Source organism: Chiloscyllium plagiosum, unplaced genomic scaffold, assembly GCF_037043375.1.
Source record: "Chiloscyllium plagiosum isolate Xiang-an unplaced genomic scaffold, Cpla_swu_hap1 HiC_scaffold_17, whole genome shotgun sequence".
Lineage (NCBI taxonomy): Eukaryota > Metazoa > Chordata > Chondrichthyes > Orectolobiformes > Hemiscylliidae > Chiloscyllium > Chiloscyllium plagiosum.
In genome coordinates, this window is record NW_028270155.1 from 48,926,007 (window position 1) to 48,943,210 (window position 17,204).

General features: G+C 43.1%; 1 protein-coding gene across 3 annotated transcripts in view; it reads left to right on the forward strand.

The window, feature by feature from the left end:
• The first annotated feature begins 1,157 nt into the window (after nucleotides 1-1,157).
• The window catches only part of chd9 (chromodomain helicase DNA binding protein 9), a 242,429-nt gene continuing 226,382 nt past the window's right edge, over nucleotides 1,158-17,204 (forward strand). For 2 of the 3 annotated variants that reach the window (XM_043706974.2, XM_043706975.2), the window contains exon 1: nucleotides 1,159-1,384. The gene's annotated coding sequence lies outside the window, so the exon portion shown is untranslated. Of the gene's footprint in view, nucleotides 1,385-17,204 lie in introns of all 3 variants that reach the window. The other variant, XM_043706976.2, reaches the window with a different exon arrangement.

The following is a 17,204-nucleotide window of genomic DNA, read 5'->3' on the forward strand; positions in this document are numbered from 1 at the left end:
CTCCTATCTACCTGCGACTCCACTTTCAAGAAGCTATGAACCTGCACTCCAAGGTGTCTTTGTTCAGCAACACTCCCTAGGACCTTACCATTAAGAAACCTAACAGTGGCACAGGTGCTGAGTGGGAATACAGAATTTCTTTCTAGTTCTTGTAGGTAGTCTATTACCGTGATTTATAATTCTACAGGTGCCAGCCTGTCCCCTGCTTTATCTTTTCAACGTCTGAACCAACTATAAGCTGCGTTCAATAGTAGTTCTAATTGAAGATATTCAGTTTTGGGCCAGGGTTATTAAAATCAAGCATGGTCTTTTTCATGACCTCTGGCCAATCTTTACCTTTACTTCTGGGTAGGGTGCATTGGAATACAGAGCAGGAAATTGACACGGGTTTGATCATTTTTCTTGGTTAGGGCATTGAATTCAACTGAAACTAATTACCCCCGTGTTACTTAGAGAGATATCACGCAGGGGAAGCGATTCATACGATAGTCTTTCTAAGCGTGATAAGAGCATTCCTGTTGCACTTTCCAACGTTGACCCCTCATCAACAGACCAACCGATGATACAAAAGCGTTGCAAAACAAAATAACTAAAGAATATCAGTGGGGCCTATGCCTAGAAGCAGCAGTTTTTTAAAAAAATCTTTATTTAAATATGTTTAATCGTGCTAGAACTTGAAAAGGCTGAACAGACAGGAAAAAACTCTTCTTTGGGGGTTGTATTTGTGGTAGTGCTCTAAATGTTCTGTTGGAATGAACTTGGTTTCCACCCCCGACTAAGTCCTCCTTATCTCTTGAAAGCTAATATTTATCCAGGCCATTTGTAAAGCATTTAGCTTTTCCTTCGGCAGCAATGAGTCTTTGCTGACCTTAGAGAGCTTGATTGACGTGGGTCGAGTTCCTGGTGCTTCGCCCCTGTCATCGCGGCGGTTGCCACTGGGGGTCGCTGTAACGGGTCCTCCACCCAACGCGACCCCGTTGGCCAATCAGCGGCTCCGTCTCACACGGCCCTGGCTCACCGCCACCACCCCACCGTTCCCTTTTAGTAAAGCCGCCGCCGATTGGCCGGGCCGTGGGACGGCCATGATCGTCTCGAGCGGTTCCGCCGGGCTTTTTCCCCCAAATCTACCCCGAATTCCCGGCACTTGAAGCAGCGGCCAGCCCCGCCGTGCCGTCCCCCCGAGGCCAACCCAACAACTTTTTCTAATAAAGCAGCCGTGTCGGCGCTGACCCCGAAAGCAGCCAGTGTCCAATCAGAAAACAAAAAAGAAATATGCAAATGAAATGTATCACGTTAGTCGGAGCGCTGAGGTCGACTCCGTACTAAAACTTCGCAAATAATCATTCTTCATAAATACTTCCTTTAGAGCCGGCCTTTTCCTCTGGTAAGTTCAGCTTGCAACAAGCCAAACAAAATAGGGAAGAAAATCCCACCTTCCCCCCTCCTTCAAAAACTGTGTATGTGGTGGGGGTGGCAAGTGGGGGGGGCGGGGGGGGTTTGTTTTTTTCTTTCTATATTTTCGACTTCCCCCACCCTCCGTCGTTTATGGCGGTGGAAGAGTGGGGGGTGGGGGGATGTCGGGCTGTGTGTAAGGGAGTACAACTGATCTCGGAGTGGGCCACTGTGTGGGAGAGGTGAAAATGGAACTTTCTAGTTGGAGCTCAAGCTGACCCGACAAGGCCTCCGTTTTGTTGCTGTTCAGTGCCTCTCTCCTCCTCCTCCTCCCCCCCCATCTGTGTCTACCCCATCCCCACCCTCCTGTCTGTCTGTGTGTGTGTCTCTCTCTCTCTCTCCCCTCCTCCCTCTCTGGCCTTCCTGCAGCACCACAGCAGCCCAATGGCGCAGCTCCCTGTGTGCGCCTTGTGTGGGTTTTTTTTTGTAACCGGAACGACGGCAGCCGCGGGCTTTCTGCCCAGACACGGGGATTCCACCCGCGCGCCGGGCCCCAGGGGCTACTGGCCCGGTCACTGTCCCTTACCCCCACCCCCACCCACCGAGCCGATGTGGTGTGGGGGAGGGGATGAGAAGGTTAAGGGGAGGAGCTAACTCGTTTTTTTTTTCGGGGTGGGGTTGGTGGTCCATCCGCGCGCGCCAGCCCCAGGGGTTTTCTGCCCAACCTTGAGAGGGGGGGGGGGGAAGGGTGGTCCGCCCGCGCGCGCAGCGGCGCGCGTGCGCTGGGTTGGAGGGGGGATTCGATCCGCGCGCCGCTGCCACATTGTGCTGGTAAAGCAGCGACGTGGAAACACGTGCGTGGCTTCAGGCTGTAATAGCAAAGCCCATGTCCGGCGGGCGGGCCAGCCACTGAGCAAAAAGGAAATCAGAAGAGCGAGGCAGATAAAAGACACTGGGAACCGCTTGTGGTCCAGCTGTTTATAGGGAAAGGATGGATGGATTGGGTGGGAAGGAAGAGGAGGATGTGCCTCCTTTGACCGGATGAGTCATTGCTCCATTGTATCGTCGCGCTCCACTGACTCACTGTCGTGTCGCGCCGCTGTTAAAGGAGGCGTCGCATGGGCAAGACGAAAATATTCCCAAGTTCTACACCAATTGGATCATTTTGTATATATCCTCAGTGGCTATGTTTGATTTAAATTCCATGAAAGGCACTCGCCTTGCCTATTATTTAAAAAAAAACACCAAGTCATCTTTGTTATATCGATTATTTAAGCATTGTTTCTGCTGAGACCAGATTTTAGTTGTGTTGGTGATAATATGTCAAACTTTGTTTCTGATTCTTAGGTGCAACTTAGGGTCCTGTGGCAATTAAACACCACGCTGTTTGGGGAGATGTCATTGTTAAAGCCCTACTTTATTTAATGATTTTTGCAATCTTGTGAATTCCCATTGTGTGGTTCATTTAATTATGATTATCAGTGTGGTACAGAGGCAAAACTCTGAGGAATGGATTAACTTTGTCAGTGACAATGAGCTACCTTTCTTAATTTCTTGTAAATAGGATTGTACCTGTTGGCTCAGCAGTTGTGTTGACTGTAGTTTTCAATCCCATTTTAGTGTATGTTTTATCAGAATGTTGAACAGTTTTGTAAGTACAAAGGAGTTCTGTACCCTGAACAGCACTTATGTTGAACCAATATTGCCAAAGCATTGTTTGATTATTAACTTATTCCTTTTGTGGGATCTTGTAATATGTTATTACAATAGTTTTTTTATTATTTTTTTCTTTTTTTTATGCACTCCACTCCCTGCGGCGCCCACCTCTCCCTCAACAACTCCAGGATGTTGGTCGACACCGCGTGCTCCTTCTCCAAGGACACCCGGGCTCTACACTGTTATTACAATAGTAACTGTGCTTCACATGAATCTCATTGGCTATGAAGTGGTTTGTGGTATCCTGAGGAAGTAAACACTTTATAACGCAATCTTTAATCGTAGGCGAAGTAAAAATTAGCTTAGGCTTTGCTGACCCTTATACTGCATAAATTGAGATTTTAAAAAACCCATAACCACCAACACCACCCCTCAGCTCCATCTTTCCTTCTCATGTAACTGCAGAAAGTGCAACACCTGCCCCTTCAACTTCTCCCTGCTCACTATCCAAGGACCTGAACAGCCTTTCAAATTGAAACATCATTTCACCTGTACCACTTCCAATCTTGTGTACTATATTTGCTGCAAACAGTTTGGCCTATTCTACATTACAGAAACCAAACAAAGATTGGGTGATTGCTTTGCAGAACACCTGTGGCCTGTGCTGTGCATAAGCAGGACATCGACATGTCCTTGGCATGCTGCAGTGTTACAGTGAAACAGTGCAAACTGGAGGAATAATATAGGCAAAAGTGAGTCGCTCTCTCACTGCACTTTACAACCTTCTGGACCTTGTATTGAGTTCAACACCTTTAATTTGTGAACTATTTCCTTTTTAGTTTATTATGTCCTCCCCTCCCCCTTCCCACTTACTGTCCTTTCAAGTCTGGCAGTTAGACTCCCATTGTTCTAGGAGAAAAGATTGCAGATGCTGGAGATCAGAGTTGAGAGTGCGATGCTGCAAAAGCACAGTAGGTCAGGCAGCATCTGAGGAGCAGGAAAATCGACGTTTTGGGCTTATCCTGATGAAGGGCTTATGCCCAAAATGTCGATTTTTTTTTTTTAAATTATTTTTTTTTCCCTGCTCCTCGGATGTTGTCTGACCTGTTGTGCTTTTCCAGCACCACACCATTGTTCTGCCATTTTCACATTCTGATCACTTAATGTAAACTCCTAATATCTTTTCTCCACCAGCACCCTATGCCCAGTAAACCTCCAAATTATAGCATAAATGCTGTCCCTCCACTCTTCACTTTAGCTGTGAAGAGTTATCTAGACTCAATGTTAGCTTGTTCTCTTTTCATGGATGCTGTCTGACCTGCTGTGATCTTGAGCATTTGTTGTTTTTTGCACTAAATAATGCTTGTTTATAATCCACTTAACCTAAAACAACAAATTTTAAAATAAGGAATGATCAGTAATATTTTTACATCTTCTTCCCATTATCTCTGATGCTCAACGTAATGTAGCATTTTGCTTCGAGTCATCTAAAATTTCACATTTCAATCCAGTATTTCCACATTTGGTAAAATGTCAGATTTCTCCTGACTGTGTTTTGTCACGTGCCTTACTCTATGTAATCTACATCTACTATAGCACATATATAATATTGAAATTCTCTGATAAATTTTGTTTTTGAGATTTTCCTGATAATATTTTTCAAGCTCCAATTTTAAAAGCAAAACCAAATAAAAGTCACTTTAAAAATGGATAGGGATCTGAACCATCCAGGTTTTCTGTTTGGCATGGAATATTTTGCAACTGTCAACATCTCATTTTTCTGCCCTCCCTCATTCAGTCGCACCCAGAGCAAAATAAAATAAAAAAAAAAGTTCACAAAATAGTCATTGATTTTTGGTGTGCCTGTTGCTACCTTTGCTAAATGGTCATGTAAAGTAACCTGACTCTGTACCAAATATGAACTTAAGATGGTTTCTACAAAAACCACTGTTACAATTTATTTTGTCCAATTTTAAAACCAATTTTGTTCCTGTTGCCAAAATATTATTTCCATATTTGAGGAGCTCTTACATTCCTGGATAGAATTAAAGAAAAAAAATTATCTCATGACCAACCTTGCTGTAACAGTTTATTTTCAACTGATTTTGAAATGGTCAGGGACTTCTAAATATTGTTTCAAATATGTTTAACACCCATGTTACCCCAGTCACCCCTTGTTCAACTTCTTTTCCCTACTACTCAAAACTAAATACTGCTCTATCTTCCTGTATACCACAAATGTTGTTAGACAACAGAGGGCTGGAAGAGCACAGCAACCAGGCAGTATCAGGAGGTGGAAAAGTCAATGTTTCGGGTATAGCCGCCTTCAGGTGGGGGTAGGAGAGCTGCAGATAAAGAGGCGGGAGGAAGGGTTATGTGTGGAGAGAGGAGTGGCATGGTGAAGTAGTGATAGGTGACTAGAGGTGGTGGGTACAACCGGGTTGGGGTTGACGAATCAATCCAGTTGGTAGCTGGAAGGAAAGGTCTGTCAGAGGAATAGAAAAGAGGAGGTGGGAAAGGGAGTTGGCGATGGGTGGGAAGGTCATTTGCAATTAGAGACCTCAATGTTGAGTCATCTGGGCTGCAGGCTGCCCAGGTGGAAGATGAAGTGTTGTTCTTCCAATTGTTCGGTGTTTTCGTACCAACTTGCAGCTGATGATGATGATGTTCATTCATCCAGTTTTTGACCTTTCTATGATCTTGGTGCTACCGTTGGTTTTTTTACAAATCACATTTTGTCGGTTTCATGAACTAAAAGGTGGCAATGTAAACTGCGCATAGTTATCCTCAATTGTGACTGGTTAACTAGGGAATGAATAAGATTTCTTGCGAAGGGGTCTATTTACTTAGTGTCTCTTGTTGCATTGTGGAGTAGAAATAATTTTGGTTTAATACAGCACTTCATGTGGTTCATCTGTTGGATTAAGTGATGGATGAGATTTTGCTTTTAGCTGAAATGAAATATCAGATTTGTTTTTTGTGTAGGCTGAAGATGATTTTGGATAATGGAAACTCGTTTAGGTTTATGTTGAATGTTTGAAAAGTGTACGTTTTTAGGCTGAGTTCTGTAGAAAACAGTGAGTGGGAAGGATTGTACAGTTACGAGATGAGATTTTTCGAGTAAAGGTGTCAATAGATTATTTAGAATAAAATGAATATTGAAACCTTTTTAATATATTTTAGTTTGCCTTTTAATACTTTTGAGACATTTAAATGATCGTTTGTGACTTGATCAATAGTTCAGATGTTATAGTGTCTACTTTGAAGTGTAGCTGTTGGGAGAAAGGCTTTGTATTAGGGTGATAGAGAATTCATTTACAGTATTAATGAATACCGGGGATATACCAGAGATGAATTTGAAATTTGGAGACCATTTGTCTGTGAGGCTATTGCATTTGTTTGTTTTTTTTCTTTCACCCCATTAAGCTTTGCTCTCATTGACCAATCGCTCCTCATCACAGATTTAACAGATAAGTTATTATACATGGCATGATCACTAATCTCAGCATTAAAGCTCAGAAGCGCATCTAATGCTACATTAGGTGCTAACTATCTATCTGCATTCAAACTGACATTTTCAAGTTAATAGTAAGTTGGGCAATTTTGTCTGTAATATCCATATACTTTCCAAAATCAGACATCTTTTTAAGTTCTCGATAGATTGAAAATTGTGTACTTGGCCACTGTGACATTTTGTGGGAAAGCAAATTATCTGATAAATAGAAAGCTTCTGCTGTATTAAAGAGCATTGTGTGAAAATGAGCTAGAATTGCCAGAAAGGTTCAATTGCACATCAGTCAGAAGTAAGATATTTACACTCGAGGGAAGAGAGAGGTCAATATATATTTTCTTTCACTGTTCCCTACCAGCTAGCTTTGTGGTAATGGAGATTGCTTTCACATAGAACATACAGTGCAGTTAAGGCCCTTTGGCCCTGTGTTGCGCCAACATGTGGAACCAATCTGAAGCCTTTCTATCCTGCACTATTTCCATTTTCATCCATATGTTTATCCAATGACCATTTAAATGCCCTTAAAGTTGGCAAGTCTATACTGTTGCTGGCAGTGCGTTCCACACCCCTACTACTCTAAGTAAAGAAACTACTTCTGATATCTGTCCTATACCTATCACCTCTCAATTTAAAGCTATGTCACTTCATGCTAGCCATCACCATCCGAGGAAAAAGGCTCTCACTGCCCACCGGATCAAATCCTCTGATTATCTTTTATGTCTCAATTAAGTCATCTCTCAACCTTCTCTCTAATGAAAACAGCCTCAAATCCTTCCGCCTTTCTTCGTAAGACCTTCCCTCTGTACCAGGCAACATCCTAGTAAATGGGTGGCACGGTGGCTCAGTGGTTAGTACTGCTGCCTCACAGCACCAGGGTCCCAGGTTTGATTCCAGCCTCGGGTGACTGTCCTTGTGGAGTTTGCACATTCTGCCAGTGTCTGCGTGGGTTTCCTCCGGGTGTTGTGTTTCCTCCCACAGGCCCAAAGATGTGCAGGTCAGGTGAATTGGCCATGCTAAATTGCCCACAGTGTTAGGTGCATTAGCCAATGGGAAATGGGACTGGGTGGGTTCCTCTTCGGAGGGTCGGTGTGGACTGGTTGGGCTGACGGGCCTGTTTCCACGCTGTAGGGAACCTAATCTAATCTAAATCTCCTCTGAACCCTTTCCAAAGCTGCCACATCCTTCCTATAATGTGGTGACCAGAACTGTGTGCAATGGAGTTTTGTACAGCTGCAGCATGACCTTCGTGGCTCTGAAACTTAATCGCTCTACCAATAAAAGCTAGCATATCATACGCCGCCTTAACGCTATCAACCTGGGTGGCAACTTTCAGGGATCTAGGTACATGGACACTGAGATCTGTCTGCTCATCTACATTGCCAAGAATCTTACTCATGATTGGGGTTGCCAGTGTTGGACTGGGGTGTACAAAGTTAAAAATCACAGAACACCAGGTTATAACCTAACAGGTTTACTTGGAAGCACTAGCTTTTGGAGCACTGTTCCTTCATCAGGTGGTTGTGGAGAATAAGATCGTAGGGCACAGAATTTATACCAATAGTTTACAGTGTGATGTACCTGAAATTATATATTGAAAAAGACCTGGATTCTTTGTTCAGCCTCTCATCTTTTAGAATGGTCATGCTATTTTCTGTTCATTGTCATGTATACCCCAGAACTTTCTTAAAGTTCACTTGAGAATGTAACTTTAACAATAGATTCTCTTGAGGATGTAACTTTCAGAAAGTTCTAGGATTTACGCATCAATGAACAGAAACCAACATGTCCATTCTAAATGATGAGAGACTTAACAAACAATCCAGGTCTTTTTCAATATATAATTTCAGGTACATCACACTGTAAACTATTTGTATAAATTCAGTGTCCTACGATCTTATATTCCACAACCACCTGATGAAGGAACAGTGCTCCAAAAGCTAGTGCTTCCAAGTAAACCTGTTGGACTATAACCTGGTGTTATGTGATTTGTAACTAAGAATCGTACCATGAACCCAGTACTCTTTATTCCTGTTACTCCTTCCAAAGTGAATCACCTCACACTTTTCCACATTAAATTCCATTTGCCACTTTTCAGCACAGCTCTGTAGCTATGTCCCTCTATAACGTGCAACATCCTTCAGCAGTATCCACAACTTCACAGACCTTAGTGTAATCCGCAAATTTACTAACCCATCCTTCTACGTCTTCATCCAGGTCATTTATAAAAATGACAAACAGCAGTGGCCCCAAAACAGATCCTTGCGGTACACCACTAATAACTAAACTCCAGGATGAACATTTCGCATCAACCATCACCCTCTGTCTTCTTTCAGTTAGCCAATGTCTGATCCAAGCAGCTAAATTGCCCTCCATCCCCTGCCTTGTATTTTGTGCAATAGCAAACCGTGGGGAACCTTATCAAACACCTTACCGAAATCCATACACAACACATTAACTGCTTTACCTTCATCCACCTGTTTGGTCATCATCTCAAAGAAAACAATAAGGTTTGTAAAGCTCGACCTACCCTTCAGAAAACCATGCTGACTATCCCTAATTAACTTATTCCTTTTCTAGATGATTACAAATCTTATCTCTTCTAACCTTTTCCAACATTTTACCCACAACCAAAGTAAGGCTCACTGGTCTGTAATTATCAGGGTTGTCTCTACTCCCCTTCTTGAATAAGGGGACAACATTTGCTATCCTCCAGTCTTCTGGCACTATTCCTGTACACAATGACGACATAAAGATCAAAGCCAAAGGCTCTGCAATCTCCTCCCTGGCTTCCCAGAGAATCCTAGGATAAATCCCATCCGGCCCAGGGACTTACCTATTTTCACACTTTCCAGAATTGCTGACCCCTCCTTGTGCACCTCAATCCTGTCTAGAAGCCTGTAACGCAGTATTCTCCTTGACAACATTGTCTTTTTTCAGTGTGAATACTACCGAAAAACATTCATTTATTGCTTCCCCTATCTCCTCGGACTGCACACACAACTTCCCACTACTATGCATGATTGGCCCTAATATTACTTTCGTCAATCTTTTATTCCTGATATACCTATGGAAAGCTTTAGGGTTTTCCTTGGTCCTACCTGCCAACAACTTCTCATGTCCCTTCCTGGCTCCTCTTAGCTCTCTCTTTGTCTTTCCTGGCTAACTTGTAAACTCTCAAGTGCCCAAACTGAGCCTTCACGTCTCATCCTAACATAAGCCTTCCTCTTCCTCTTGACAAAAGATTCAACTTCTTTAATAAACCACAGCTCCCTCACTCGACCATTTCCTCCCTGTCTGACAGGTACGTACTTATTAAGGATACACAGTAGCCGTTCCTTGAATAAGTTCCATGTTTCAATTGTGCCTATCCCCTGCAATTGCCTTTCCCCCAGAATAACTCTTGCCTTGTATTATATACCTATCCCTTTCCATTGCTAAAATAAACATACCTGAATTGTGGTTACCATCACCAAAATGCTCATCTACCTCCAAATCTAACACCTGGCCAGGTTCATTGCCCAGTACCGAATCCAATGTGGCCTTGCCCCTTGTTGGCTTGTCTATATGCTGTGTCAGGAAACCATCTTGCACGCATTGGACAAAAACTGACCCATCTAAAGTACTCAAACTATAATATTTCCAGTCAATATTTGGAAAGTTAAAGTTCCCCATAACAACTACCCTGTTACTCTCACTCCTATCTTTGCTATCCTTTCCTCTACATATCTGGAATTATTCGGGGGTCTGCAGAAAACTCCCAACAAGGGTGACCTCTCCTTTCCTGTTTCTAATCTCAGCACATACTACCTCAGTAGACAAGTCCTCAAATGTCCTTTCTGCCACCGTAATACTGTCCCTGACTAACAATGCCACACCTCCCCATCTTCTCAATTCTTACTGAAACATCTAAATCCCTGAACTGCAACAACCATTTCTGTCCCTGCTCTATGCATGTCTCTGAAATGGCCACAATATCGAAATCCCAGATACCAACCCATGCTGCAAGTTCACCCACCTTATTCCGAATGTCCTGGCATTGAAGCAGACACACTTCAAACCACTTACCTGCTTGCCGGTGAACTCCTGCAACCTTGAAACCTCATTTTTGACCTCATTATTCTAAACCTCCTGGACACTGGAATTACAGTTTAGGTCCCCATCCCCATGCTGAATTAGGTTAAACCCTCCCGAAGAGCATGAGCAAATTGCACCCCCCCCCCTCCCACACAGGATATTGGTCCCCCTCTGGTTCAGGTGTAGCCCATCCTGTTTGTAGAGGTCTCACCTGCCTCTATTATCTAGGTATTCAAAACCATCCATCCCTGTAGCCACATGTTCAACTCCTCTCTCTTCCCATTCCTTGCTTCGCTAGCACATGGCACAGGCAACAAACCAGAGATGATAACTCTTTGTTCTAGCCTGTGTGCTTCCACCTTATCTCCTTGAATTTCTGCCTTAAATCCCTATCACTTTTCCTATCTATGTCATTAGTGTCTATGTGGACCACGACTTGGGGCTGCTCTCCCTTCCCCTCAAGGATCCCAAAAACACAATCTGAGACATCACAAACCCTGGGACCTGGGAGGCAACACAACTGTGAGCCTCTCTCGTTCCCACAAAACCACCTATATGTCCCCCTAACTATGGAGTCCCCAATGACTAATGCTCTGCTCATCTCCCCCCTTCCCTTTGAACAACAGGGACAGACTCTGTGCCAGTGACCTATACCCATGGCTTACCTTGGGAAGTGGTTCCCCCAACAATATCCAAAATGGTATATTTGCTATTGAAGGGAATGGCCACACAGGTTCCCTGCACTGACTATTGGTTCCCTTTCCATTCCCTGACAGTAGCCCATCGACCTCTTTCTTGCACCTGAGGTGGTACTACCTTCCTGTAACTCCTTTCAATAACCCCCTTCCACCTCCCAAATGATCCGAAGTTCATCCAGCACCAGTTCCCTAATGCGGTTTTCAGGGAGGTGGAATTGGGTACACTTCCCGCAGATAGAGTCAGCAGGGACACGAGTGGTGACCTTACCTCCCACATTCTGCAGGAGGAACATTCAACTGCCTGAACTGCCATTCCCACTATTCTAAATTTCCAAAGAGACTAGAAAAATAAAGAATAAAAAAACTAGCTACCTTACCAATTCAGCACACAGAATCTTTATTTTAGTTAGAAGAGGAGGATGGGTGGGAGACAGTACCTAAGTAGTGTTTCGGGTAGCCCATCTGAATACAGAGGAACCTCAATTATCCGAAAATCGGATTATCCGAAGGAGATCTTGAGGTCCTGATAGAAACATTATATCAAAGGCGTGTTTCCATAAGTGATCGCGTCTTTTGTTTACAATGATTAAACAGGCACTGTCTCCAAATGACTGACTTCCCGCCCTCTCTCCCCACACTTTCCCTGGAGTTCTTTAGAGAGGTGTCCCCTAATCTCTTCTCCCCCCTCCCCCCCACCGATAATCTGACCAACATTGTTCTGTACAGGGCAAACATGGAACCCATCAGAAAAAATTGTGTGCGCGCGCACTATTTGGAGACTTACCACACAAAGGCAGCAGCAGTCTTATTGTTGGTGTCCAGTCCGGCGGCCCTGAAGAGGGGGTGGGGGCAGTGTTGGACATGTTTGGGGGACGGTGTTGGAGCCAGGGTCTCGCATGCTGTGCTGCTGCTGCTAGTCTCCTGAATGGGGAGCACACTTGAAAAACTACAAGCCCCAGAGGAAAGGCATTTAATCGATTCGCCAAATAATCAATTATCCGAACGAAATAGTGCCTGCCAATCTTGTTCGGATAACCGCGGTTCTCCTATATATTACTTCACTTACTCAGTACTAGGTCCGCTCTTTCTTAGTGTGCGCTCTGCCTATTCACACGGTAAGTTTTTAAAGCAGTGATTCAGCTTCCTGTCAGCCCTCTGGTCGATGCTCCCGCTCTTCCAGCTACTGAATCAAAAGATAATGCAATACAATCTTACGTGAATGAGGGTGAATTGGCAGTTGATGCAGTAGCGATGTTTGACAATAGAATTTGTTAAAAGTTTTATGAAGTTCACAGCAAGATTTTGTCAGAACTTTAGTATGATGCCTTGCTTTTTAACACCCAACTCAAAAGAGACTTGTTATGTATGACTTGGAATATAGCAAAACCCTTGAAGTTCATTCTGTCGCTGATAACCCCATCAGACTGGCAAGTGCTTTGGTATTATCTGGATGATGACAAGGTTTGACAGGTAGCGAGAGTACAAGTAAAAATGCTGCAGGAGTGAATAAAATAATTGATTTTGATCACTGACATATTGGTGTCAAAACTGTACAACATGCTTAAAACTAGCTGCAGCCAAAAGTGATTGTCATTCAAATTTGTCTGACTGTGGAGCAAAAGGTTGTGATGTTCATGGGATATGAGTACCACTGGCCATTTCTAATATGAGCAAATTAAAATGACCATTCATTTAAATAAGCCTAGTATCTGTTCTCCTTTTCTCTTTCCCACTGTCCTACTTTTGCCATCATGAAATGGAACAGGAAAAATTGAAATATTTGTGGAAAAACTGAGAATATGGTTCTCTTCCAAGACAGAATCAATTTTTGGGGGTTGTGTTAATTCCTAAATTCCCTAAATCAAGTGATCCTGCAAGCTTCTGCAGAATGTGACAAGTTCGTTCATTAAGGAGTTAAAGGAATTTGTTTGCCACACATTTGGCTACTTTGTTCAGAAGGCTCATTGCCCTGAGTGGAACTGACTCTGAAATGAGCATTTTCAGGGCGATTCCCTGTTTTCCCATCCTTGTCTATCCCAAGTAATGAAGTTCTTTAGAATTTAGTCCATTCATCATTTTCAAAAATTAAAAAAAATCACCTGAGTCCTTGGTTCTTACCAGTAAACAGCCTGAAATTTTGTTATTTATGATAACTGAGCTCCAACACTGCTATCATTTTGGTGTCATAGTGGTCTACAGCATAGAAAAAGACTGTTCAGTTCATTGCCTCTGCACTGATCAAAAATAACCACCTAACTCTTCTAATCCCATTTTCCAGCCCATAGACTCATGTGCCTTGGCATCACAAGTATGCATCTAAATATTTCTTCAAATGTTATCAGGGATTCTGCCTATACACTACCTATAGGCAGTGAGATTTCCTCCATGCACTGGGTGGAAAAGGTAGTCCTCACATTTACTCTAAACCTGCCCCTTATCTTCAATCAATGTTCCCGAGTCATTGATCCCTCCGAAAAGGAGAAAAGTTTCTTCCTGTCCACCTGATCTGTGCCCCTTATAGTTTTATACCTCTCAATCATGTCCTCTTTCAATCTCCTCAGTTCTGGGGAGAGCAACGTCAGTCGGTCCAATCTCTCTTTATAACTGAAACTCTTTAGCCCAGGCAACATCCTGGTAAATCTCATCTGTGCCCTCTCCAGTGCTATCAAATCCTTCCTATAGTGTGGATTCCAAACCTGTATGCAGTACTCTAGCTGTGAACTAGTCAACATTTTATACAGTTCATGCACTTAATCTTTATGGCTTGGCTAATAAAGGCAAGTATACCTTTTGCTGTCTTAACCACTTTATCCACCTGTGCTGATACGTTAATTTGCAGAACGTTTCAGAGAACATCTCTGGGATGCTCACACTAAACAACTCCACCACCCTGTGGCAGAACACTTTAACTCCCCTCCCATTCCGCCAAGGTCATGCAAGTGCTGGGTGGCCTCCACTGCCAAACTCTAGCCACCCGACGCCGGGAGGAAAAATGCTTCCTCTTCTGCCTTGGGACCCTCCAAACACACAGGATCAATGTGAATTTCACCAGTTTCCTCATTTCCCCAACCCCCACCTTATCCTAGATCCAACCTTCCAACTCGGCACCACCCTTTTGAACAGTCCTTCCTGTCCGCCGTCCTTCTCTCCTATCCGCTCCACCCTCTGACCTGTCACTTTCACCCTCGTCTTCATCTACCTATTGCATTTCCAGCTACCTCCCCTCGCACCCAGCCTCACTCCCCTCCCATGTATCTCTCAGCCCCTTTGCCCCCCCCCCCCCTCCAAATTCCTGATGAAGAGCTTATGCTCGAAACATCGACTCTCCTGCTCCTTGGATGCTGCCTGACCAGCTGTGCTTTTCCAGCAACACACATTTTGACTCTAATTTCCAGCATCTGCAGTCTTCACATCCTCCTTGAAGTACAGATCAACCATAATCTAACTGAATGACCGTGCAGCCTCAAGAAACTGAATCACCAGCCCCTATTCCTGTTGTTTGTGAAGGACACATGCAGCAATTAGTGAATTAATGCTCTGAAAAGAGTCTAAATTTTCCTTTTACTTTCAATATGGCTTGTGCAGTAGGCAAGCTGTAGAAGTATAGGTGTTTGAAACTGGTGGTATTTCACCTTTATTGTCTTGAATGTAAATTGAAATAAATATTTATTTTGTCCCAACATTCTGCACTTGTCAATGACCAGAATAAAATTTCACTTGAACTTCAAGATATTGAGAATATGTCTGGCCAAATAATGGTGACAAATCCTTACACAGGTAAAGCATTATAGGTAGAACATAGTGATTTGCCTATATGGTGCTGGGTATATGTTGTGTAATTGAATTATGTAGGCTCTAATCTTTCCATTTATTTTCTCATGAAGCACTGTTAAATGTCACTTTTCTAAGAGGTTTACAACAAATAATATGCAATAGTTTAATATTTTCCCACTTTAATTGTCATCCCTAATTCTATAAATTCCTACAGCAATTTGTAGTTATATTGAGTCTTTAGTGTAAAAACAATATAGAGAAAAGAGCATTATGAAGCAAAATCTGACACTGATCCACATAGGCCATCTGCCCTAATATTGCCTTAACGTTTGTTCGAAGAGGTAGATAGGTTTATGAAGAGGCAATGCGCTAGTGGTATTGAGACCCAAAACGCATTCTGGGGACATGAGTTTGAATCTCGCCACTGCAGATTGTAGAATTTGAATCCAATAAAGATCTGGAATTAAGAGTCTAATGATGGCCATGGATCCATTGTCAGTTGTCAGGAAAAGCCCATCTCGTTCACTAATGTCCTTTTAGGGAAGGAATCTGTAATCTGTCTGGCCTACATCTGACTCCAGATCAACAGGAATGTGACTGTTAACTGCTCACTGGGCATTTAGGGATGGGCAGTAAATGCAGGCCTAGCTGTTAAAGTACCTATTTGAGACAGCTCAGGGAATCCCTAATGGACTTGACCTGTAAGCCTCTCTTGGTTCGTCCCAGAGATCGTACTCTGTGGCAGTCTGGAATATGAAACTTACAGACAGTTTAGTTTGAATCATTACCTTTATTTACCAATAGCATCAATGTTACACTATAAAATAGATATGTACAAGCCAGGCTTGAGCTAAGGTTTTAAAACCATTAGTAGAGCTCTTAACCCTAAGAGCTCTCTCATGCTACTCCTCCTTTTGCTGCAAACAAGCTGTCTTTATATAGAAATTGGTACTGAGATTACAAAAACACCACATGTCCTTTGTCAGATAAGCAACAATAAAATGGCAAAAGATTGTAGAAGAAGAGAAATGCTCGACTAATTAAGCTACATGCAAATCAAAGTGGGAAACCCTGATCAAGCCAGGCCAAATGGCCAATTGCTTTGGCTAGATAAGCTTCCCTTTTAAGAGCACGTCATAACGAGAGACTAGTCTAAACTATGTGGAAAAGGTTATGCGCTAACCTCGCTCAGCTAACATGCTCAGTATCATTGTCCAACAAAATGGCTTTTTTTAAAAAAACCATCTTAGATTCCGAAAATGCAAATTAAATTCATAACATTCCCAGATCTCGAGCTCCAGGGAATAACACATGAACAGTCATGACAAGCAAGTGCACACTCAAATCAGACCACAAAGATTAGATTAGATTAGATACAGTGTGGAAACAGGCCCTTCGGCCCAACAAGTCTACACCGCCCCGCCGAAGCGCAACCCACCCATACCCCTACCTTTACCCCTTCCCTAACACTACAGGCAATTTAGCATGGCCAATTCACCTGGCCTGCACATCTTTGGACTGTGGGAGGAAACCGGAGCACCCGGAGGAAACCCACGCAGACACAGGGAGAATGTGCAAACTCCACACAGTCAGTGTGGAGTCATTGAACCCGGGTCTCTGGCACTGTGAGGCAGCAGTGCTAACCACTGTGCCACCGTGCCGCCCACGATGCACAAAGAGTTAACCTTTCCACCAGCTTCTGTCCTGTCTCTCCCTTTCACTCATTGTCCCTTGAACCCTTAGGTTAGTGAATGTAATTTACAAAAGAATGTTCTCTGTCTCTGTCTCTCACACATATATGAACATCTTCCATTTTTCTTACTATCTCAGTTTAAGCCTATGTGTTTTCCTAGCTTGTAAAGGTAATGAGACATTTGCATTCCAGAACTGTCAAGATTAGGGAGCTGAGCTTCATAAATTCAAATCAGCTTAGTGTGATATACATGACAATATATCAAGGTTGTTCTATTATATAATTTAATAAGCTGAGTGGAATATGCACAAATTCATTTCCTATTGAATATGAGTTTTGTTAAGAGTCTTCAATATAAACCAGAAATTCAGTTATCCTACCTTCAACTGTAAAATACATGCAGTTG